This window comes from Furipterus horrens, unplaced genomic scaffold (assembly GCF_987537825.1).
Source record: "Furipterus horrens unplaced genomic scaffold, mFurHor1.1.pri manual_scaffold_6, whole genome shotgun sequence".
Classification (NCBI taxonomy): Eukaryota; Metazoa; Chordata; class Mammalia; order Chiroptera; family Furipteridae; genus Furipterus; species Furipterus horrens.
This window is the reverse complement of record NW_028327176.1, coordinates 162,206,483-162,225,567: the sequence shown is the minus strand read 5'-3', so window position 1 is coordinate 162,225,567 and position 19,085 is coordinate 162,206,483.

Here is a 19,085-nt window from a genome sequence, read left to right as displayed (position 1 = left end):
AAAAATCCCAATCTGTGTTTCCCTGTTGTTGTTTTCTTAACAGTTCTATGTTTTATTGCAATACATCAAAGTCTGGTTAATATTAAGTGATACCAACATAAAATATTGGCAAGGAGTCTTTTGTTACATTTTTTACTATCCCACCTTAAATATTTCTGTGCAAAAGAATCCACACCACTGTTTGGTAGCAGAGAATCCCTTATAAACTTACCTAAGACACTGAGGGCAGAAAACCAAACAAAACAAAATGAGTGATAAAAGGCCAAAGCAGTACCTTTTCCCCTTCCATATGCACATATTTGTCAGCGTTATACCCTAAACAAAAAAAATGATTACACCTAGGCCATGCAAAAGTGTACAATAATATTACAATGAGAAAAAACCCTAAAATTTATAAAACAAATGATATTACACTATCAAATAAAAAGGTAGGTCATTGTGTTTTCAAGAAATTTCAGGGTGCATTGTTTCTATCAGTTCCTGTCCCTCCCTCTCAACCCCCAAAGGGAAGTGTTTCCGTGCACCATGGCTGTCCCTGGAAAGATGAGTAGCCCGGCCTGCTGGCTACTGCTGGGCTAGGAGGTGGAGCTCTAAGTGAAGCAAGAAACTTGGCAGTAAATGCTGGACTGGAGTGATAGATGAGGTCATAACGAAGGAAGGGGTTTTCGAGATGGGCTCATGGACGTGTCATGAGGGTCTGGGCGAGGGAGGTGAAGGGGTGAAGTGCACATCACTTCCCTGCTGTGCCCAGTGGACTGGGGCAGCAGCGAAGTTTGACCCCCTCTGAGAGTGCCACTCTGTCCAGAAAGTGGATGGTGAGCGTTCCAAGGCCCGTGCGGCAGAGACCACAGTGTGTGATCACTGCCAAAGGCGGGCCAAGGGCCCTGCTGTATGGGGTTAGGGATGTCCACCTAGCGCTACTCTGGCTTTTCTCTAAGATACCTGAGTCCATATAAATGCCAACTGGTCCTTCCCAGAAGTGGGTGTGGCCGTCAAGGAACAAAATGACACGATTCTAACAATATGGAAGGCAGAGAAAGGCTGAGAGCCAGCCAGGGAATGATAGTGTTGCTGTAAACGAAACAGGAATTTCCGATTCTTCCCTGAAGTTTTGGGTACAAAAACTGATTGGAAAACTAGAGATGGATCCTTTTTAGTTGCGTCTCAAAGCCTTAAAACTGCTCCCCGGGGGAAAAAATCACTAAGTTAGGAGGGTGTGTGTTGTGTATGTGTGTACACATGTAATTAAAGAAGTGAAATATATTTTAATAATCATTTGATAAGAAGGAAGGCTTCTGTTCTGGGTAAAAAGAAATATATATGTGTATATATATAATTTCATACACCCAAAGCACATGACAAGATAAAATTCTTCAGAAGGGTTGACAACAAATTGGTTGGCTGTAGATAGCACCAAATATGTCAGAAATGTCTCTTCACTTATTTTTCATTTTTACTGAGAAGATAACGGAATTCCCGCTGCCACATATGCTTTTGAAATGTTTTCCAAAAAAAAAAAAAGAAAAAAGAAAACGGATGACCTCTGACAGCACAGAATACCTTACTGTGATCTTTATTACTGATACCTTTGAATGATCATTGCTTTCTGTTTCCCTGGCACTCATCCCCCATCTTTTCAAATAATTCTTCTCAGAAGCTTCTGAAGGTACTTGCTTCATATTGGGGATAAGATCAGTAGGATGATCATCATCTTGGGAGCCCCCCAAAACTATTACCCCTGTCAGTGTTTCTTCCCAAGTCCTGCTGTTAGAATCTAATCATATTTGGGCCTGCACTATTATGACTGATAAGGCCACTTGCGATTGCTATGGAAAACCCGAACAATGATGGGCTGCAATCCACTGGGTTAATGTTAAAGCGCCATCCTGGGAGCCCAGCAGCCAGAACAAGCTCTCTCTCACCTACCCTTTTGGGAGGCTGAAGGGTATGACTCGCTGGAGTGGAGTCTAGACTTCAGGAAGGGTTATATTTTGATACTAAAAGCATCCTTTAAAAAGTAAGCACCTGGGCAATAAATATTCACTTAGTTGTCAAATAGATAAACTAATGACTTAGTACAGAATCCCAGAAGTCCCTGCGAAGAGAAGCGGGTGGGGATGTATGAGCAGGAAGGAATGAAGGGGAAAGGGGGGTGAGGAGGGGAGAGCTGGCCATGGCACCCAGCCCCTGGCTAGCTGCTTGGTTCCCTCCTCCCCTGGGAAATGCCAAGTTTAAGGAGCTACCAGAGTCATATGGCAATAAACAAACTCAAGGTCCAATGCTTGATACTGGAGGTACAAAATATTTTTACATGACACTTCTTTTCCAAAAGCAAAATGATTTAGATTAGAACTGTGCAGTAAGTTAGGCCCGTCCGAAGTAAAACAGACAAATCTGAGCGAGTACCCAGTCCAGAATGTCCAAATGCCAAAGCTTAACATTATTATTAACTTCTCTACTGTAACCTTTTACAGTAGACACATTATTGTTTAATGTTTGGTGAGAATATGTTTATATTGCACAACAAATCTGTCACAATATGGGATGGCTATACTTGTTAAGGCTGTCATACTTAAATTACTTCTCACCAAGTTTCAAAATGAAAATGACCCTTGAAAAAAATACTATAGCTATACTATTAGATAAAACCAAACAAAAATACTCAGGAGATAAGACATGAATTTGATCATACTATTTTATGACCACAGGGTATATAATAATTCAAGTCTAATCTATTATTAAACATTGTAAGCTCTGCCTGAAAAAGCAATAACTTCACCCATTTGTGACATTTTCTAGAGTTACCCAATAAATACCCCCCATAGCAATGTTTGTGTTTCATTGTTGAGTCATTTTTCCAGCCTTAACACCTTCCTAATGTCACCAAAGTGACTTGTCAGTACATAAGATGCACACGGATGGAAAATGCTGCATGCCAGTTTGCAAAAAGTACCTTGGACAAAGACTATCAAACAGTGTGTCCACCAATAGTCATTAATGTTTTCTTTCATCTGTATATTTTTATTATAATTGAGTGTCTTCAACCATTCAGGAGAAAGGAAATACTATTCATACTTTATACAATAATGAGAACCAAGGTCATTACTGAAGAAAAGTTCTAGTGTGTCCCATAAAGTGTAAATTTTATTTCATTTGATAAACATTTATTGGCCAGGAAAAGTTCTAGACCAAAGAGACACAAAAATAGACAAGCTGGTCAGTGGCCCCAAAGTGGCAAGCAACAAAGCAGTAATCACATTTACAGCACTGTGTAAGAGAAGCAATGATGGAGACAAATACAAGCTGCCCTGGAAACTCATGTATGTGTCACATACAGTACTTAGAATTGTCTAAAATACTTGTAGAGTCACCACATGTGGCAATGAAACACATAGAGCTGAATATTTAGTGTGCGAAATCATACTGAAAGCTCAATGATTAAGTCAAGAAAATTGGGAGTAAATGATATAATAGCAAGTTAAAAATCTACAATGTTGTATTTAAGTTCTTCATTTTGGAAAACCTAAAGACATTCACATATATTTATACTGGAACCTTAGGATGAAGCTCATGTTGGGGATAGAAACAAGACAAATTTTCTAATTTGTGAAATCAAATTATCAAGTAAGATTCTTCTTGGATCCCCCGTGTATCCACATCTATATAAGAAGAAGCCATTATGTCATGAGGTTTGACTGTGTTGCTATAATCTTAACAAACAAAAGTCATTGAGAATAATACCATTATCTTTGAATTGGGTTTTTTTTTTTTGACAGGGGTAAATTTTCATGTGATACAGCAATTATAGTTTAATTCAGCATCAAAGATAAGCAATGAAGTAAAAGAATCCCAGGAAATTTATAAAATAAAACAAAACCAGGGAACTTTATAAAAATTGATGATGTATTAGCTTTAAGAACATCTGTACTATTTACTTAAAAGGAAACAGTAAACAATGTGGTATAAAGAAGCACCTTCATAAAATATTTTCACCAGTGTTTACTTTTAATCTAAAAACATAATAGTCTATAAAAGCACAATTTTAACCCTTGAGGTTTCCTTTTGAAAAAAACTGATTTTCTCAGCTCTATTCCCTAACTATAGGGGTATTTGCTGATCTTGTGTTTGTTTTTATAGCATGAAGAATTCTTAAGTAGTTTTCTTAGTGAAATATTGTAAGTTTTCACTTAGCATTTTCCTGCAAAGGAATTTTTTTTTAAGTCTAATTTTTCTTCGTAAGGCCATTTTGCAAGAACTCCAGGATATTACCACTTAGTACTCATTTTCATAGCAGTAAATAATAGTTCTTTCGGGGCACATTCTCATGGCTGTGAGGGTGCTCCCAGCTCTGCAGACTCGTGAATAAAGGCCTCGTTTTACTGCTCAAGTCCTGTGTCCCAGTTTTTATTGTGAGCGTTTCTCACAACAGGAGCACCTCTCCCTCACCTCCCACCAAGGCTGCTCCTGGCTGGATGACTCTCTAAGTACCTTAGGCCGGGAGGTTTGGAAACAGTCAGTGGAGCTGGTTGATGAGGAGACTATAAGAGGAAAAAAGTGAGTAAAGGAGGGTGCGGGGCACTGGGCAAACATGACTATTAAAATAATACTATCATTCTCTGAAGCATTCGAGATCTTATTTCCTAGCAAATGTCATTGTTTTGGCTCAAATAAACTCATAAAAATTCTCTAAAAAAAAAAAATAGTTCTTTCCTTCCCTCCCTTCCCCCTTCCTTTTCTTTCTTTCTTTTTCTTTCTTTCTTTTTTCTTTTCTTTTCTTTCTTTCTTTCTTTCTTTCTTTCTTTCTTTCTTTCTTTCTTTCTTTCTTTCTTTCTTTCTTTCTTTCTTTCTCTTTCCTTCCTTCCTTCCTTCTTTCCTTCCTTCCTTTCTCCCTTCCTTCCTCTCCTCTTCTCCCTTCTTTCTTTCTTTCCTTATGTCTCTCTCTTTCTTCAACAGTACTGACCAAAATTAATTACATGTTTATCATGGTGCTATCTACACAGATTCCAAAAGTAGACCTAACAATTACATCACAACTATATAATTAAAGGGCTTCATAAAACAGTGCAGTATTAGATTGCAAATGTATGGGCTAAGTTCAGAAAATTGAACATATTTGATTCAGAATTACTTAATAATTTCATCAGTTAGGATTAATGATTGACTATAAGCTTGGTTATCAGTACCTAGGGGCCAAAACTATTTTCCTCTGTCTTCAGAGATATGTTCTGAACTCCAAGTGATCATCACAAATTGGAAATGTAGTCAGATGGAAAGTGAATAGAATTAATGAGAAAAATTGCATGTTAATATAGAAATAGAAAAATATACTACACAAATAAAAGTATTGAGAAGACTTTTTATGTGAAGGAATGACAGAAAAATATCACCCAGTCTTGGACTCAATATGAATATAAAATGATGGTTATGGCAGTGTAGAATAATGATTTTTCAGAGCAACTAGAATAAGCCGTAGGGACCCAAAGGTTAATTCTTCCTTGACACTCACACATAGTATTACCAAAGCACACTACTCAGTGGGGATACACGCATTGAAAGGAACATTAAAGCTTATAGAAAAGTCACAGATATGTTTGCATTTGTCATATTAAGATTATTAAGTCTCTTGGAAAAGGCTTCCAAGTGGCCCCCAGTTGTATTCACAGCGTGACCTCAAAGCACCATTTTCCACTTCCATTGAGAATGGACTCAAGGGACAGACAGGTGGGGGAAAGCAAATGGGTGAAGGAAACAGACAGGAAATGAAAGCTGCCTCTCTGGTTTGAGATGATATCAGATTCTCATCCTTCTAAAATGTTGTCAGTGCAGTCCTTCCTAGAAATAGGGACGAACACAAACCAGAACACTGACTTTAAAAATCTAATTAACAACCAGGCAGCCATATGAATATATATATATACACACACACACCCTTATATATTCACATGTATATGAACTATTTCCATGTAACATAGAGGCTTAGAAAGTATATGTACATAAGTTTTATGTACATATTAATGTGCTTTATAATCTGCCTTACATCAGGAAGGGTTTTAAATGGCTAACAAGGACTCTGGGAAGATGGCAGTGGTGGAGGCACACTGTTTAAATGTTCTTGAATCATCTCTTAAAGAGCACGCAGAGCAACTATGACAGCAAACCCCAAAACCCACAGGCAACACGTGCAGCAAACTAGGTGACAAGGTATCCTCCATAAAGTCCAAAATATGAGGAACCAGAGGACCTGCAATTACGAGACTTGTGTGCAATTATCCTTAGCACAGGAGGAAGCAGAGAGAAGTCAGCATGGCATCTGGCAGCCTTGATAAATAGGAGAACCCCAGAAAGCTCTCAAAGGGGGTTCCACAGCCATCTGAGAGAATGGCTTAGGATATAGGGTTTCAACAAAGCTCCAGAACAAAACCCCGCAATGAGAAGAAATGCCTGGGCTAACATCCAATGTGGGCAGGCAGGGGCAATACAAATGAAAAAATGAAGTCCAGATAAGTGTTATGAAAATAAGAGAAAAGGAAGTGCAAGAGTCATCAAAGTAGAAAAGATATCCAAATTCACCACTACCACTCCAAAAATATTAGAAAACTCATTCCTCTTAAAAATTATCATCAGAAAAAATATCAGCGTTGAATCTTATACAAAGTTAATAAAATGAAAGAGATATAGAAAGAGAGGGAAGCAAAATAACATCCCTACAAACAATAAAAATGTGTCAAAAGACACACACAAAAATTAAAAGTGTAATCTAATATTTAGAAACAACCTAAATAAAGTGAAAAATAACAGAACATATAAAGAATAAAAAATTAGAGTTAGGAAAAACTAAAAAATGAGGTGATTGGAGAAAATAAAAATTTGAAAAGAAATGTGACAACTTATATAAGAATTAGAAAAGAAAAACATATAATTTTAAGGCTAAATAGAAGGAATACAAGAGCAAGTAAATGCAACAGGTAATATCTTTCAAGAATTAGATGACTCAACAGACTAGAAATAGAAGGGAACTTGCTCAATCTGATGAAAGACATCTATGAAAAACTCACAACTAACATCATATGTACTGGTGAAAGACTGAATGGTTTTCCCTTAAAATGATAAACAAGATAAAGCTATCCGCTTTCACTATTTCTACTCAACATTGTACTGGAAGGTCTAGCCAGGGCAATGAGGCAATAAAATGAACTAAAAAGCATCTAGACTGGAAATGAAGTAAAACTATCTCTACTTGCAAGTGACATGATCTTGTGTACAGAAAACCCTAAGGAGTCAATTTAAAAAACATTAGCATTAATAAATAAGTACAGCAAAGTTGTGTAATACAAATCATCGTACAAAAATCAATTTTATTTCTATACAATACATATGCAATGGACAATGTAAGTAAAAATGAAATTAAGAAAACTCCATTTATAATAGCATTAAAAGAATATTATACTTAGGTATAAGTTTAACAAAAGTAGTTTAAATTGTATACTCATTACAAAACATTGATAAAAGAAATTAAGACATAAATCAAAACAACAGCTGGTTTCTTAGCAGAAATTGACAAGTGGGTTCTAAAATCCATATGGACGTTCAAGTAACTAAGACTAGGGTTGGGGGGAACACCTTGAAAAGAACAAATATGGCAGACTCACACTTCCTCATTTCAAAACTTAACAGAAAACTATAGTAATCATGACAGCACAATAATGGCATGAGAGTATACAGACCGTCACAATATACCTCAATGGACTAGAATAAAGAGTCCAGTAATAACGCCCTCCAACTCACAATTCATTGATTTTCAAAAAGTTATGAAGACAATTCAATGGGGGAAATAATGAGCTTTCAATAAGTTGTGGGACAGCTAGATAATTAATTAGATATCCACATTGCAAAAGGATGAAGTTGGAACTTTTTCTCACCCAATAAAGAAAATTTAACTCAAAATTGATCAAAGATCCATTCATAAGAGCTAGAAGTATGAAACTCTTAGAAGAAAACATAAATCTTGGCATAAATCTTGTAAAGACCTTGGATTAGGCAATGGTTGTTTAGATATGATGCCAAAGCACAAGCATCAAAATAAATTGGACTTCATCAAAATTAAAAACTTTTGTGTTTCAAATGACACTATCAAAAAAGTGAAAAGACAACACACAGATAAAAGAAAATATTTACAAATCACATATCTCATAAAAAACTTGTGTCTAGAATATATAAAGAATTTTCCAACTCAATACAGAAAAACAAACAACCCGATGAAAAATGGGCAAAAGATCTGAATAAACATTTATCCAAAGAAGATATACAAATGGACAGTAAACACAAGAAAAGTTGCACAACATCAGTAGCAATCAGGGGAATAAAAGTCAAAACCACAAGGCATACCACTTTACTGTGGCTGAGATCATCAAAGACAGATAATAAAAGTATTAGTGAGGATGTGGAGAAATTGTAACCACATACTCTGCTGGTAGAAATGTCAAATGGTGCAGACACTTTTGAATACAGTCAGATGGCTTCTCAAAAGGTTTTATTGATTTATCATGTGAACCAGCAATTCTGCTCCTAGGCATGCATCCCAGAATAACAAAAATATATGTCTACACAAAACTGCTATACAAATGTTTATAGCCACATTATGCATAATTGACAAAAATGAAGTCAGCCCAAATGTCAGTCAATTTATTAATAAATGGATTGATAAAATGTGATAGGTCCATGCAGTGGAATATTATTCAGCGACAAAAACAAACGGAGTGCTGATACACACTACAACATGAATGAAGCTTGAAAACATTATGTTGAGTGAAAGAAGCCAAAGTCAAAAGACCACATATTTTATGATTCCATTGATATGAAATATCCATAATAAGCAAATCTGTAGAAACAGAGAGTAGATTAGTAGTTGCGGGGGGCATAGGAAAAATGGGGAGTGATGACTAATGAGTAAGTGGTTTCTTCTTGGCATGATGAAGTGTTTCAAAATTGATTGTGATGGTAACCATACAACTCCGTAAATATATTACAAACCCTGAACTGTACACTTTAAATAGATGAATTGTATGGCATGTGAATTATATTTCAATAAAACTGTTGTAAAATATATTTTTAAAATAATCTGATTTAAAAAAATTTTTAATTCAAAATGAAATTAGGGGATAAAAAAAGACTCAAAAGGGGTAGAAATGAAAGACAAGCAGATAGAAGCCCAAAAGGAAAAAAAAATCAAAGTAATGGCACAAGACAAATGCTAAAATTTATAATTCAAGAAAATTTCCTGAGAAAAAGAAAGTTGAAAGTATATATTGAATCACCAGCATTGATAATTAATTTATTGATTTAAAGAAAAATGTCTGTATCTAGTTTACCTATGGAAATGAGACTGACAGTAGGTGATATCTAGAAGGAATGCACAAGGGTTTCCTTGGAAGTTAATAATATTCTATCTCTAAAGCTTGATAATGGAAATACAGATATTTGTACTGTTGTTTATCCTTATACCCTTCAAATATGATAGAAATATTCTATTGTATGTTTGATATCTACTTAAAGCAATTAAATTGACTACTACCATAAGGCAGCATCTAATAAGTGCCTAATAAAGAACCTAGACAAAGTGAGGAAGAGTTACTCTGTGATGAGGGTGAGATGTTAAGCTGAGTAACATAGTAATACCTAACAAGTGTTGAGCTCTTATATACACAACGGGCACTATCTAAAGTACCGTATGTTCATTAGATCATTTGATCCTCTGGTCAACCCTTTGAAGTAGGCACTATTATCAGTATTTTTCCCCATTTGGTAGATGAGAAACCCAAGGTACAAGTAACTTATCTAAGATGTGCAGTGAGTTGGGGACAGAGCTAAAATTTTAACCCAGGCAGCCTGGCTTTAGAGTACATGCCCTTAGTTAATAATGCTTCACTCCCTGTGGATTTGCTTAGGCAGGGGTGGTGGTGGTGGTGATGTAAGAAAGGTGGAAGCCATGCCAGCTATTCACAAGGACAATAGCGGGAAGGTCAGTCAACCTTTTTGATTACTTGGAAGGTTAATTTGGGACCAGATTTAGAAATGCCTTGAATGCCATGCAAAAAGTGCTGGTCTTTTGTCTTTAATCAGTGATAGGTATCAAACATTTCTGAGCAAGCAAGTAATAAGCAGAAAGTCATGTTTATGAAATGAAAATAATAAACTGGGCTGGAAAACTGGATAAAGAACTAAATGAACGCAGAAGATCAATTTGGAGACTTTGAGGGGAAGTCAATGAATTTAAAAGAGATGACTTGGAATCAGGAGCTAGAACCCTCAAATACTATTTTTTCCTTTAAAAAAAATACATTTATTTAGGTAACATTGGTTAATAAGATTATATAGGTATTAACATGCATTTCTATGATACATGACCTGTATATTGCATTGTGATCAAATACTACTATTGATCAAAATGCTGAGCAGTTCCCAGGGTAATTTGTGTACAGAAGACCAAGCCCAGCAAAAGCATGTCCTTTAATACGATGGAGTCTTGAGTCCTAATGTATGAGATCAGCTCCCTGAAGACAGATGGATGGATTGATTGGTGGGGAACCCTGTCCACATGAGTAGATTCAGGACTACAACAAAAAGTGCCAAGAAAGCTCATAACTCTTAACCCTTCGCAGCTGGCCATTCTTATGGTGAGACAAGAGCAGTCTGGAAAGGGCACCTCAGAGAGGTGAGAGCAAGCAGTTTCAAGGGCAAGAGGCCCCATAATGGGGTCTCTAGAAATGAGTTTAACATAGGCCCTCCTGCTACAATCCCATCCCTGGGGACTGGGTCACACCACTTCTCATGGGCAGGAATTGGGGAGAGAAGAGCTTTCAGCTGCACCTGCAGGCAGTCAGTGCTATTGCAATCGTCAAAGCATAGGTGATCACAACACTTGGTGGTGGATACAGAAGCAGAAAGAAAGGACGTGACATGAGATCATGATGACTGCTTATGAGGTGAAGGAGAGAAGCCCTAACAAATGAGAGTTTTGAGCCAAGATAATGAGAATAATGGTACTGAGAGAACCGTGAGAACTAGAAAGTGTTGCTTGCTCTGAGTAGACTATTATTTTTCCTCTTTTTAGACATCACAGTCTAACAAAGTTCACAAAACTTAAATAAAATGTCAAATTCCTGCTGCACTATCTTGAAGGCTTCAATGAAGGCAAATAACTCCATATGCAAGTTTCCCTACAAGTTTGTGTTTCTTTTTCTTAGAGAGACTTTTTTGAAGGGAGCATACGTAAAACCTACTCACATTCCTTTTTAGAAGGTATAACAGGAAGTGATATGGGTTTCTTAATAAAAAATGATAGTTTCTATTTCTTAAGTACTTATTTTGTTCCAAGTGTTATGCTAAGCACTTCATACACATTAGAGCAATAAATGCTCACAATAGCACAATGAAGGCTCTTATTGCCCTCATTTTGCTAATGATGAAATTTAGACACTGAGGAGTTAAAAAGCTTAAAAACTTATCCCAAAATACATAGCTAGTAAGTGGTCAATCCACGCTTCAAACATAGGTCTTGTTTTCACATGTCTTATCCATGGTAACAAATGGTGTTCCTATTGCCTTTGGATTAATTTTTCTCATATCTATCATTCTCCTGCTATTACCCACAAGTTTTGCTAAGGTGGTCACTACAAAATTAACAGGCATCCTTTCAAGTAGATGCTGAACACTGGTTGCTTAACTGAGTTGCTAATCAATCAGTTTATTCAGTGCTCTTAAGTCCTTATTTTTTTAAATCATGAAGTCAATTAAACACCTACCATGTGCCAAGCACATCGATCTGCTGAATAAACTAAAATCAGGGACTTTGCAGGGGGAGAGGGGTATAAGAGGACCAAATTGTAATCTAAAAAAAATACAATAAATATTAGGTGAAAAATAAAATAAAAATAAAAACAGGGACTTTCTTTCCATGACCATTATTTTTCATCTGTGGAGAAGCACACCTTGAGAAATAAAGTATAGCCTTACAAAATCATAGAAGAACATCATTATGCAGAATGCCAATTAGACCCTTATTATAGCAAAAATTCTATTCTGCGGTTGCCTATTGGAGTCCAGATTAGAGAAAAGGCTACAATGAGTATCCAAAATGATAGCAATAACTGAGACGATAATCTGATGTAAATTCTTTCCACCACAGAAGACGAATAATTGAAATTCTTTTTCAGAACTGATGAGATAAAACAACTATATTTCATTGACTCATTCAGTTACTTCCTTTCCTAAATCAAGATCTGGGCCTGAACTACCAGTATCATTGCTTCGATGATCTGCTTTGCTTCAGCAGTAGAAAATTAGAATGAGAAAAACATTTCAGACTGAAAACTGAAAAGTCACAGACCTGGGTTACCTCAGCCTGAATGGGGAACAAAAAATAACAGGCCCTTGAATAATGTCGTTTTGTTCAAAGTCACTGTTACAATGTTGATGAGGGAAAAACATTGATTTCTGGCTGGGGCCACTGTCTGTAGGGAGTTGGCACGTTCTCCCCATGCCTGTGCTGCTTTTTTCCCGGGACCTTTGGTTTCTCCCACATCCCAAAGATATGCACGTGAGGTGAATAGGTGTGTTTACATTGTCCCAGTCTGAGTGAGTGTGGGTGTTGGTGTGAGTACACCCTGCAATAGAGGGGCGTTCTGCCCAGATTTGGTTCTCACTTTGCCCCCTGAGCTCCTGGGATGGATTCCAGCCACCAGGGACCCTGAACTAGATCAGGTGGGTTGGAAAATAATGATTTTACTTGTTTTTTTTTTATTAACTTTTCTTAAATGTATATATAGCTCACATTTATTTCACTGCTTAATATTAGAAGCATTTTGGGTCTTGAGTCAGAAGTTTGATGATGTTTCTGTGACCAGAAATAAGCTATGGGAACTTAACTCTTGTTTATATCAATTAGCCTCTGGTAAATGGGTTTTGTTGTACATCATTTCACATGAAGTGGCAGTTTCCAAGAACCTATCTGCATCATTAAGTGAGGAATTACTATAACTCAGTAAGTCTTCATGTGGAGCAGAGGTGGGTGGCTAGTGCTTTTTCCGCTCATGGGGAGCTGGGCACAACAAGACAGCCCGGTCCTGGCGTACAGCGGCTGCACCAATCCAGGCTGGAGGAATGAACTCCTGATTCACAGTAACCAAGTCCCTTTCTAACAGGTGCAATGCAGGAAAGGGTAAGCCTCGATGGAGGTTGTCTCTTGTATAAAGTCTTTAAAACCCAAGCATTTAGAACAGTTTAGATTTAGAGATGACATTTCTTGGAATACTTCTCAAAGGGGAGCCCTCTGTGCTCTGGGCCATGCCTTGACCCTAGGCTGCTGGTCCCTTATGAAAATTTGTGGCTATTATTTAGCCACTATTTTTTGCCACTATTATTCCATGTTCTGTGATCTCAAGAAGTGAAACCCTCATTCCTAAATCAATCACCAAAAAGGGATTTTAGACCTAAGTGCTGCTAAGCTCAATGAAAGGGAGAGAAAATGGGGAGTAATTTCTTAAAATCCTCAATATTTTCTTTCCAGCCTTATCATCTTTATCTTACATCATATCTCTTAATTTTGGGGGATGAATATAGAATACTGTTTCATGAATGCTCAGTCCTCTAACATTAACAAAATTCAAAGTGATGAGATAAATAACTTACTTGAGGATGTAGTGACTTAGAAGTAAGCTCAATAGCTCACATCAGCTTAGTCCCCACTCAAATAATGTTTAAAAGATTGTCTCACATTACATCATGAGGAGAATGTATCTTGTGATAGTGCCCCCTAATAGGGAATCTATCATTATTCAGACCCATCACTGAATTAAATTTACATCTCACTGTAATAAATTCCACTGCAGCCCTTAAATCACACAAAGAGAAATACGCTATGTATTGAAATACAACCATTTTTTGCATGCGTGGTAGAACACAGAAGCATTTTGTTTCACAAGTATAACATGATGGTTTTTATGGGGGAAGTGAAGAATAATTTATCCAGTGGGGGAGGAATGTAATTAGCTTGAATACAGAGTATTGGAATTTGTCCAAGACAATAGCCAAGTTACTAGGAAAAAAAAAAAAAAAAAAAAAAGATTCCATTTTGAATACCAAAAATTAAAATAGGTTTCCCCCAGTAAAAGCTTGAATTCTCATGGTTGATTTCTCTCTCTTTTTCTCTCTCTCTCTCTCTCAAAGAAGAAAATATGTGATAAGATACTAACGGGATATACCAAAAAATAACATTTGTCAAGCACCCACTGCATGCTCTGCACTGTGTTAAATATTCTGTCTTTACAATGCTTCCATCCCAGTCTGTACAGCCAAACTCTCCCCACACCCTTCAAAATGCCTGCCCCTGACCCCCTCTTTGGCATATAAGTGGTTCCCAGTGCAGGCATTTTCAGAGGAACAAGCCTCAGAAGGGGCCTAAGTAGATTGGACAAAGGCAGGGTCCCTGGTACCTGGATGATGGGTGCAGGGACCACAGGCTCCATGAAAGTGTACCTCTTGACCTTGCATTCTTTCCAGTGCGAGGCCCAGAGACTAGTACAGAGTTTTCTGAAAGGTGAAGCCCAGGTGGATCTCCACATATCTATCCACCTCCTGCCTTTGTCTGAGGCTAGTGCCATGAACTTGGGTTAATTCTGCTTATGCTCTTAACTAAACAAAATAGTGCAATAGAACATAGTAGGCATTCAAAAATTGTTCACTGGAGATTCAGTATCTGATGTTTTGGAGTTTTATAGAAGAAGATTTGTAAATTAACCATGGAGTAAAATTGAAAAAATGCTGGGCTAAAGGAGCATCAGAGCTCTGAGCATCACCAGCTTTCATAGCTGTGACATTTGAGTTGACTTTCCACGAAGAGTATCGGCAGCCGTCCGTCTTGAGAGACGATGGTGTAGCTTCTTAAGAGTCTATCTGCACCGCCGAGAATGGCTGTGCAGTCCGACTCGGGAGTGACACGGTATCTGTCTCCTCCCGTGTTGAATCGACATCTTGCGCTGACGCTGGAGTGTCCTCTCCAGTGAAGCTGAAGCTACAGAGCCTGGGCAGGGTGATATGGAGGGTCTGCTGTTGCCCATGCAGCAGACCCCCCCTCTCTTCGCAGCTGAAGGGTCCAAGGAAAAGACGGAGTCAATACAGCTTGGCTTCAGGTGCGCCGCAGGAGTTGCCGGTGTTGACTACAACGTCAAAACTCCTTAGGGACTCCGGCTCCGGATTTTCTGTCGGGGTTTACTCCCTTAGCCTTTCCCCTGAAGAGGTATGCCGCAAGGCAGCGGAGGTTTTTTGGAGTCAGAGTTTTCCTTCTCTGAAGAGTACCTTGTGGTTTAACTGTCAATGAAGGCCCTTATTTTCCAGTGCAGAGGATCCAGCATGCTGGATTTGCCATCACAGGTCAGGACTCAGTGTTCTATATGTGATAATCCATTTCAAACAAGCCAGAGGTAATACTTGAGTAACTGGAGAAGAATAATCCTGGGTTATGTTGCTCAGCCTGTTATATATCTTCAGGGGCAGACCAAAAAGAAAATCAGTCTAATCAGCATCAAAATTTGTCCCAGTAGAACTTTCTGGTAAAAAGTTAAGGTGTTCATCCATTTGTATTGTTCTTAAGTAAAGTAACCTTTAGAGTAAGGGAGGTAGAAATTTAGAGTCCTTTTACAACAAAAGAAAGGGTTGTTTTTTTTTTAAATAATTTTTTCTTTTCTGATTACAAAAAAATCACAGATGCTCTTGGGGAATAATTCTGAAAATGTGGAAATGTATGCTGAAAATCCCTCCTATCAAGGCAATGACAATTAGTATTCTATTACATTTTGCATGCTAAAATCATCACCAGTTACTCAATTGCCACTCCTCTTTTCACCTAACATTTAAATAAGCATCTTTCAAATTTTAAGCATCTCTGGATACATTCATTAATGTTAATAACAATATGGTAGCCCATCATGTAGATTTACTCTGGGTTAACAATTTACTTACCAATTAATTCTACTGGTTTCATTTGGGATGGGGAGGGGGTAACTTTGTTTTTCCCCGTTGTTTGTTTTTGCTTTTATGTTTGCCTTGGTGCATAATATTGTGTTTATTTCCTTATTTTGCCTTTAATATAATATTAAGATATTAGAATACATGCACACATAAAACACATTTTAAGAATTAGGGCTCTGATTGGTGTGGCTCAGTTGGTTGGGCGTCATCTCGCAAACTGTAAGGTCCCTGGTGGATTCCAGACAGGGCACATGCCTGGATTGAGGGTCTGGTCCCCTTACAAGAGATAAGCAATCGAGGTTTCTCACATCGATGTTTCTCTCCCTCTCTTTCTCTCTCCCTTCCCCTCTCTCTAAGAAAAATTTTAAAAATTAAATAAAATAAAAAGAATTAGGATAACTTGGTCAAAGGGACAAAGTATTATTACTAAGGCTCTAAATTGCTTCTAATCGCTTTCTAAAACTGGATCTTGTTTGAATGCCATGGTTTTATTCCACCAGCATGGAGTACTATCATTTGTTTGAGAATTTGGTATCTGATACATAAATATGGCATCTCATTATTGTTATTTATACTTATCAGGAAAGCAACTTGGAATAAATGGAATTATGCCACATTTCCCATTCAGATGTATTAAAAGATAATTTCATCTGATTGTTAAATCTTTGAGCTTACTTGTTCTTAAACATTTACTTATTGTTATTTAAGAAATCAGAATTGGAAATGTCCTTTACTTAGTCCACAGAAAGCACAGACTTTTGATTGCATATTCAAAATCTAAAATTATTTCATTTTATACCTGCAAACCCCATTTTTATACCCCAAATTCAATTTCTTAAGAACCTCAGTGGCTGCCAGTATTAGCTGGAATTACTGCTTCTTTTCTTAGAAGCTTATCTCGATTTATCTTTTTACATTTATGACATTTCATTTTTATTACACTTTCCATTCTCCAAAGCACTGCATGCCATATGCTTGTTTTTCAAAACTCAAATCTAATATTTTGGCAGACCTCAATGGGGATTTTGCATTACCATTCAAGTTTGTTGTACTTAAAAACAAACAAACAAAAAAAGAAAAAGAAAACAGGTATGAGGATTACCAGCTCGAAGGGAGACTCACTTGCTAGCACAACATCAACACACCAACTTCAGCAGGATGAGGGATTTTTGCCACTGACTTTTTTCCATTCATGGTCTCACTTGTGAACAGTAGAAGCAAAAGGAGCTGGTTGGTGGTCTGTGCCCGTCCAGTCAATGCTGGGAAACTGTCAGGATTATAATGCCCCTTTGTTGGTTGGCTTGGCAGCGATGCCAAGAGCTGAATGGGCCACAGAGACTGAACTAGTTATGACTATTGCCGGGTCCTCTTGAACTACCAGAAGCCCGCCCCCTTCCCCATAGCCAGGCCACCCTGGGATGACAGCATAGATGTGAAGATGCTCGAATTCCACCCACCACCAGGCTGCACCCGGGTGGCTAATGGAAATTTTAGGTTTCCTGATATCAATCTATTTCAGTAAGAGTACCAATGTCACTTGAAACTTGCAGAAAGAAAGCAGATGAAAAAAGATACAAAGTAAATCATGAAATTGCTACGGTGTAATGATGTACTAATGTCTCTACTGAAATTGCATGGTGGTTGTTGGGGGTGAGAGTAAAGAATTAAAAAATAAACTCAGAACAAAACAGAAAAAGAGGCTCATCTATGATGACATTCATGGGGAAAATCTGATCTGAGCAATTTAGGTCAAAATGATTTTTTATGTTTGTTTTTGTCACATCAAATCTGCCAGAACTCCAATTTTCTGATTTAGATGCCACCCCCAATAACGGAGAGAAGGAAACTGAAGATTATGAAGCAGGTAGGACAAAAGATTACTAAACAAACATTGTGTTGTTTTCTAACAGCTTTCTTCTAACCCAGACTCCTGTTTTTATTTAAGAAGCCATTGCCTTTGAAAACACACAGGGTCTTTTCAATAGCAGAAGATCAAATGATGTTAATCAGGCAGTGGGGCCTAATCCTTTAATGCAGCTGTCTCTTTACATCATAAACATTTCAGCTATATAAACTGGAGTGATTTTTATCTCAGCTTGTCTTCTTCTCTCTCTCTGTCTCTGTCTTTCTGTGTGTGTGTGTGTGTGTCTTCATCCCTTTAGCCCCTTTAAATCTTAACTTTTGCCAATCACTACAGAATATGCTTTCTTATACCTCCTTTCAAACCCTGATCAAGAATGAATCTATTGTGCCTTAGAAGGAATACAAGAAAATGGGCAGTAAGTACAGCTACCTCTCCGTTCTCTTGTCCATATTCCTCATGCTTTGGGTTGATCACCGTAGACTTGGTTCTGGTGAAAAGATCACATCCACAGGGCACGGCATGTCGCTCAGGCTTCTCCCTGCTCCTCCTCAGCTATCGCTTTAACCCGATGCAATCAGTTCTGCTTATCACAGATGGAAATGCTTTTACAGCTGCTATCAATGGTTTTTTTCTGAGCCAATCTTTTCTTCAAGAATACAAGAACCATAGTTTGAGTTCTGAATTTGGGCATGTCTAGCCTAAAGAACAAATAATTGAGGTGGGCTAAGGGATGCATGACAGCTGTCTTTAGACATTTGACCTATCATCCTGTAGGTAGGTTTGGACTTCATAAAAATACAGAGCTGTTAGAGCAGTGATTTCTAAAAGGGGGAGTGGTGGTAGGTAGTGTCACTCGGGAATTTCAGGGTACAACCCCCTCCTCTGCTGAGATGTTCATGTGCCTACAGCAGAGTGCCACTGCCTTCCATGGGAGTGTGGCCTATTTTTAAAGCATGTTAGAATGGAAAAAATGGAGAGATCTATCACATTGGATGGAAAATTCCACAAGATCAACTAAGCATGTATAATTTTCTCATCTTTTTATTCCTAAGACCTAACAGGGCCTGGCATGAGGCAGATACTCAGAAATCCTTCTTTAAGTCTTGTTTTATTGATGATTATAGAAAAAAAAACCTTCAGGGAAACAAATTTAATTTTAATACAAATAGAATGATCTAATATAAAGCACTGTCCAAGG